The following is a 6,000-nucleotide window of genomic DNA, read 5'->3' on the forward strand; positions in this document are numbered from 1 at the left end:
TTTTCCGGATTTTTTTCCGGAATGTTTTTCCGGATTTTTTTCCGGAATGTTTTTCCGGAATTTTTTCCGGAATGTTTTTCCGGATTTTTTTCCGGAATGTTTTTCCGGAATTTTTTTCCGGAATTTTTTTCCGGAATGTTTTTCCGGAATTTTTTTCCGGATTTCTTTCCGGATTTTTTTCCGGATTTTTTTCCGGAATGTTTTTCCGGAATGTTTTTCCGGAATTTTTTCCGGAATTTTTCCGGAATTTTTCCGGATTTTTATCCGGATTTTTATCCGGATATTTTTCCGGATTTTTATCCGGAATTTATCCGGAATTTTTCCGGATTTTTATCCGGAATTTATCCGGATTTTTATCCGGAATTTATCCGGATTTTTATCCGGATTTTTATCCGGAATTTATCCGGATTTTTATCCGGAATTTATCCGGATTTTTATCCGGAATTTATCCGGATTTTTATCCGGAATTTATCCGGATTTTTATCCGGAATTTATCCGGATTTTTATCCGGAATTTATCCGGATTTTTATCCGGAATTTATCCGGATTTTTATCCGGAACTTTTCCGGATTTTTATCCGGAACTTTTCCGGATTTTTATCCGGAACTTTTCCGGATTTTTATCCGGAACTTTTCCGGATTTTTATCCGGAACTTTTCCGGATTTTTATCCGGAACTTTTCCGGATTTTTATCCGGAACTTTCCGGATTTTTATCCGGAACTTTTCCGGATTTTTATCCGGATTTTTTATCGGGATTTTTTATCCGGATTTTTTATCCGGATTTTTTATCCGGATTTTTTATCCGGATTTTTTATCCGGATTTTTATCCGGAATTTATCCGGATTTTTATCCGGAATTTATCCGGATTTTTATCCGGAATTTATCCGGATTTTTATCCGGAATTTATCCGGAACTTTTCCGGATTTTATCCGGAATTTATCCGGAACTTTTCCGGATTTTTATCCGGAATTTATCCGGAACTTTTCCGGATTTTATCCGGAATTTATCCGGAACTTTTCCGGATTTTTATCCGGAACTTTTCCGGATTTTTATCCGGAACTTTTCCGGATTTTTATCCGGATTTTTATCCGGATTTTTTATCCGGATTTTTTATCCGGATTTTTTATCCGGATTTTTTATCCGGATTTTTATCCGGATTTTTTATCCGGAACTTTTCCGGATTTTTATCCGGAATTTATCCGGATTTTTATCCGGAATTTATCCGAATTTTTATCCGGAAAAGTTCCGGATTTTTATCCGGAACTTTTCCGGATTTTTATCCGGAACTTTTCCGGATTTTTATATAAATGTTTAATTGAAAATTCAATCCTTGCCCCAAACTTTTGAATTTCGCGCTTCTTCAAAGGCTCGGCATATTTTTTCATTTCACCCCATAATATGCTTCGGAGCAATCCCTATTTTACCCCAAACTTTTGAATTTCGTGACTATTAATGTATTATAGAGATAATATAAATTAATTTAAGTGTCAAATAGGAAAAAAGGGCTTTTCCAACTTCTAGCTTAGTTTTAATCATAATTAAGTAATTCAATTAAAAGTTGTTTTGATTTTTGTCCCAAAAATGTACGTTTTTGGTCTAATTCTAGGTTAATTATACTTAATTAAGTTTAAATTAACGTTGGATTGTGGTTCGGCAGAGTAGATTTAGCTTATAAATTGAGATTCAATAAATAATTCCCATAAATATCAATGTTTAATTGAAAATTCAATCCTTGCCGAATAATCCTTATTTTACCCCAAACTTTGGAATTTCGCGCCTATGAATGTTTTTTTAAAGATAATATATATTAATTTAAGTGTGAAATAGGAAAAAAGCGGGTTTACCAACTTCTAGCTTAGTTTTAATCTTAATTATGTAGAGTAATTGAAAGTTATTTAAATTTTTGTCCCAAAAATGTACGTTTTTGGTCTAATTTTATATTAATTATACTTAATACAACAAACAATGTAATTATATGGTAAAATATGAATTTGTTATCCAAATATTTTATTGAATTTTTTTTCCATAAATAATAATACAAATTTTTCCCGGATATACTTTTGATGTTATACAGCGTTAATGGAGGTTCTGGGATATTAAACTGGCTCCTTCAACCAATCCAGCTGAAGTTGATGGTCTGGCTGATTGCTTTAGCTGTTTTAAAACAAAATTAACAAGGGAACGGGGTGATTGAACCAAGACTATTCATACCCTGGTAAGCTCCTCAACTTGTTTTTCCAAACGTTCCTTGCTTTCTTTCATACTTTTCATCTCTTTTTCCATCTTCGAGATTTTGGCCTTGTATTTTATTGTACGTGCTCTCAAATTTTCTTCTATAAAAAGTTAGTGGGATTAATTTAATTCTCTGCCCAATCATTTCTGAACAGAGAGAATTACCACTTACCAGAACTCTGTTCTAGTCCAGATAACTTCGTTTTAAGTTCCTCCAATTCCTTTTCCACTTTAATTTGCGGTTCATTTTAATTTGCGGTTCACTTTAATTTGCGGTTCATTTTAATTTGCGGTTCATTTTAATTTGCGGTTCACTTTAATTTGCGGTTCATTTTAATTTGCGGTTCATTTTAATTTGCGGTTCATTTTAATTTGCGGTTCACTTTAATTTGCGGTACATTTTAATTTGCGGTTCACTTTAAATTGCGGTTCATTTTAATTTGCGGTTCACTTTAATTTGCGGTTCATTATAATTTGCGGTTCACTTTAATTTGCGGTTCATTATAATTTGCGGTTCATTTTTTTTGCGGTTCTTTTTAATTTGCGGTTCATTTTAATTTGCGGTTCATTTTAATTTGCGGTTCACTTTAATTTGCGGTTCATTTTTTTTGCGGTTCTTTTTAATTTGCGGTTCATTTTAATTTGCGGTTCACTTTAATTTGCGGTTCTTTTTTTGCGGTTCATTTTAATTTGCGGTTCACTTTAAATTGCGGTTTATTTTAATTTGCGGTTCTTTTTTTGCGGTTCGTTTTAATTTGCGGTTCACTTTAAATTGCGGCTCGTTTTAATTTGCGGTTCATTTTAATTTGCGGTTCATTTTAATTTGCGGTTCCTTTTAAATTGCGGTTCATTTTAATTTGCGGTTCACTTTAATTTGCGGTTCATTTTAATTTGCGGTTCACTTTAATTTGCGGTTCATTATAATTTGCGGTTCATTTTTTTGCGGTTCTTTTTAATTTGCGGTTCACTTTAATTTGCGGTTTTTTTGCGGTTCATTTTAATTTGCGGTTCACTTTAAATTGCGGTTCTTTTTTTGCGGTTCATTTTAATTTGCGGTTCTTTTTTGCGGTTCATTTTAATTTGCGGTTCTCTTTAAATTGCGGTTTATTTTAATTTGCGGTTATTTTTAATTTGCGGTTCATTTTAATTTGCGGTTCTTTTTTGCGGTTCATTTTAATTTGCGGTTCACTTTAAATTGCGGTTCTTTTTTGCGGTTCATTTTAATTTGCGGTTCACTTTAATTTGCGGTTCACTTTATAAAGCACAGAAAAATTAAAACATCCCGAAATTTTTATAAAATGGTTCTTTAGTTCTTTATTTTAAAACTAGATGGTGCTGTCGTCTTTTCAACAGAAAGGACGTAAAGGTCGTAACTGATGGTACATTCTTATATTAGGATATAGCGTACTATCTTTTTTGTATATTCTCTAGGGGTATCCTCGTCTAGCGCAAGACCATTTAAATACGTTTAAATATTACAAAGCAGAGAAGTTTGATGAGAGGGAAAACAAAGAAAAAGGGTGAGCCTGGGAAGAATGACGTTACATGCCTGAAGAATTAAGAGGATACAGAGTGTCATCCTTCTTCTATTATCCCCTTCTGCTATAACTAACGCTTTTACTAGTATTATATTAAGAAAGTTACCTTTTTGAAAGTTAAGTAACTTAAGGTATGGAGTTGTCAAAATGACAACCAATAATACGTTTCTTATGTCTTCAAAACGATCCAAATTCATTTTTTTCACACCATTATTAAATCTTTTAATTTTCATAATATTTTACATGAAAGAAACCTCAGCTTTATTATTTATATTTCTTTCAATATTAACTAATTATTTTTTTAATTTGACAATATTTGAAATCTTATCCGTTGAGTTAATCAGTGAGCACAAAAATAGTTAATCTTTCGTATTAGGAACTATTTTGACTATTTCGTTGCACAATTTTTGTATGATTTTAGCTTCGGCGTCATTTTAATTTGCGGTTCATTTTTTTTGCGGTTCACTTTAATTTGCGGTTCATTCTAATTTGCGGTTCATTTTATTTGCGGTTCACTTTAATTTGCGGTTCATTATAATTTGCGGTTCATTATAATTTGCGGTTCATTTTAATTTGCGGTTCACTTTAAATTGCGGTTCACTTTAATTTGCGGTTCATTCTAATTTGCGGTTCATTTTATTTGCGGTTCACTTTAATTTGCGGTTCATTATAATTTGCGGTTCATTTTATTTGCGGTTCATTCTAATTTGCGGTTCATTTTAATTTGCGGTTCATTTTATTTGCGGTTCATTCTAATTTGCGGTTCATTTTAATTTGCGGTTCATTTTAATTTGCGGTTCATTTTAATTTGCGGTTCATTTTATTTGCGGTTCACTTTAATTTGCGGTTCACTTTAATTTGCGGTTCATTATAATTTGCGGTTCATTTTAATTTACGGTACTTTTACCACTATGCGCCGTCTGCCATGATTAAAGTTAAATAACGGCTTCATTTGAATATAATACAATGTACTCCATAAAAATAGTAAAATAGACAATAGTTATTCGAGTATTATAATCCTATGAAAAACATTAACATGTACAAAAATGGGCCAAGCCTCGCTTCGTGTCCTTTCCTCCGTAAAACGTTCTGAGATCCCATGTAGAGCCAAGTCTGCCTTTTTGTTCTTATTCAATCGCCAATTGAACAATTATGTTATAAATTAAGTCCTTTTCCTAATTAATAACCAATAATCTTTGATTCTATCATTATTATACATCTTTGTTCGTAATGAATTTGGATCGTTTTGAAGACATAAGAAACGTATTATTGGTTGTCATTTTGACAACTCCATACCTTAAGTTACTTAACTTTCAAAAAGGTAACTTTCTTAATATAATACTAGTAAAAGCGTTAGTTATAGCAGAAGGGGATAATAGAAGAAGGATGACACTCTGTATCCTCTTAATTCTTCAGGCATGTAACGTCATTCTTCCCAGGCTCACCCTTTTTCTTTGTTTTCCCTCTCATCAAACTTCTCTGCTTTGTAATATTTAAACGTATTTAAATGGTCTTGCGCTAGACGAGGATACCCCTAGAGAATATACAAAAAAGATAGTACGCTATATCCTAAGCACCAAGCTTTTCAGTGAGTTCAGCAGTTCTGAGCCATCACTTGTGATGGTCTCAGATAAGTCTGTTATTTCATACCACTTCGACAAGCCCTTCAGCGTGCACTTTCCCAGTCGCGCTGTTTGGGAGACTACCCCAGTCCTTGGAACTGGGGGGGGGGGAGTCCGTTTGGTTCACGGACGGCTCTAAGACGGACTCTGGAGTTGGTGCCGGGGTCTACTGCCTGACCAAGAAGTTTGGTTTTTACGAGAGCCTTGGCAACTTTGCCAGTGTTTTCCAAGCGGAAATCATGGCCATTTGTCTATGCGCGGATTTCTGCAACAAGAAAAACTACCGCGGACGGACGATTCAGATTTATTCGGATAGTCAGGCCGCTCTCAAGGCCTTGTCGATTCTAGACTGGTTCTCAGCTGTCTGGATCTGCTGGGTTCTTTGGCTGCCCGCAACAAGGTTCAATTGCTGTGGGTGCCAGGGCACTGCGGATACCTGGGCAATGAGAGGGCTGATATGTATGCCAAAAGGGGGGCTGAGGCGAAGTTCTTCGGACCTGAGCCTGCGGTTCCCATCCCCCATGGCATCATTCGCCATAGGATTCACTGCCGGATGTCTGCACTTCAACTGCAGCTCTGGCTTGACATGGATGGGCAGAGACAAGCCAA

At 34.6% G+C, this 6,000-nt stretch overlaps 1 long non-coding RNA gene across 1 annotated transcript; it reads right to left on the reverse strand.

The window, feature by feature from the left end:
* Nucleotides 1–1,981: 1,981 nt before the first annotated feature.
* Nucleotides 1,982–3,718, reverse strand: LOC149691838 (uncharacterized). Its single transcript, XR_016383552.1, has 3 exons — nucleotides 2,404–3,718; nucleotides 2,211–2,332; nucleotides 1,982–2,153 (listed from the first exon to the last, which is right to left on the reverse strand). It is a non-coding gene; the product is annotated as an uncharacterized LOC149691838 (long non-coding RNA).
* Nucleotides 3,719–6,000: the final 2,282 nt, after the last annotated feature.

Source organism: Phalangium opilio, unplaced genomic scaffold (genome assembly GCF_054372755.1).
Source record: "Phalangium opilio isolate 3A_F unplaced genomic scaffold, DU_Popi_V2 ptg000025l_1, whole genome shotgun sequence".
Classification (NCBI taxonomy): Eukaryota; Metazoa; Arthropoda; class Arachnida; order Opiliones; family Phalangiidae; genus Phalangium; species Phalangium opilio.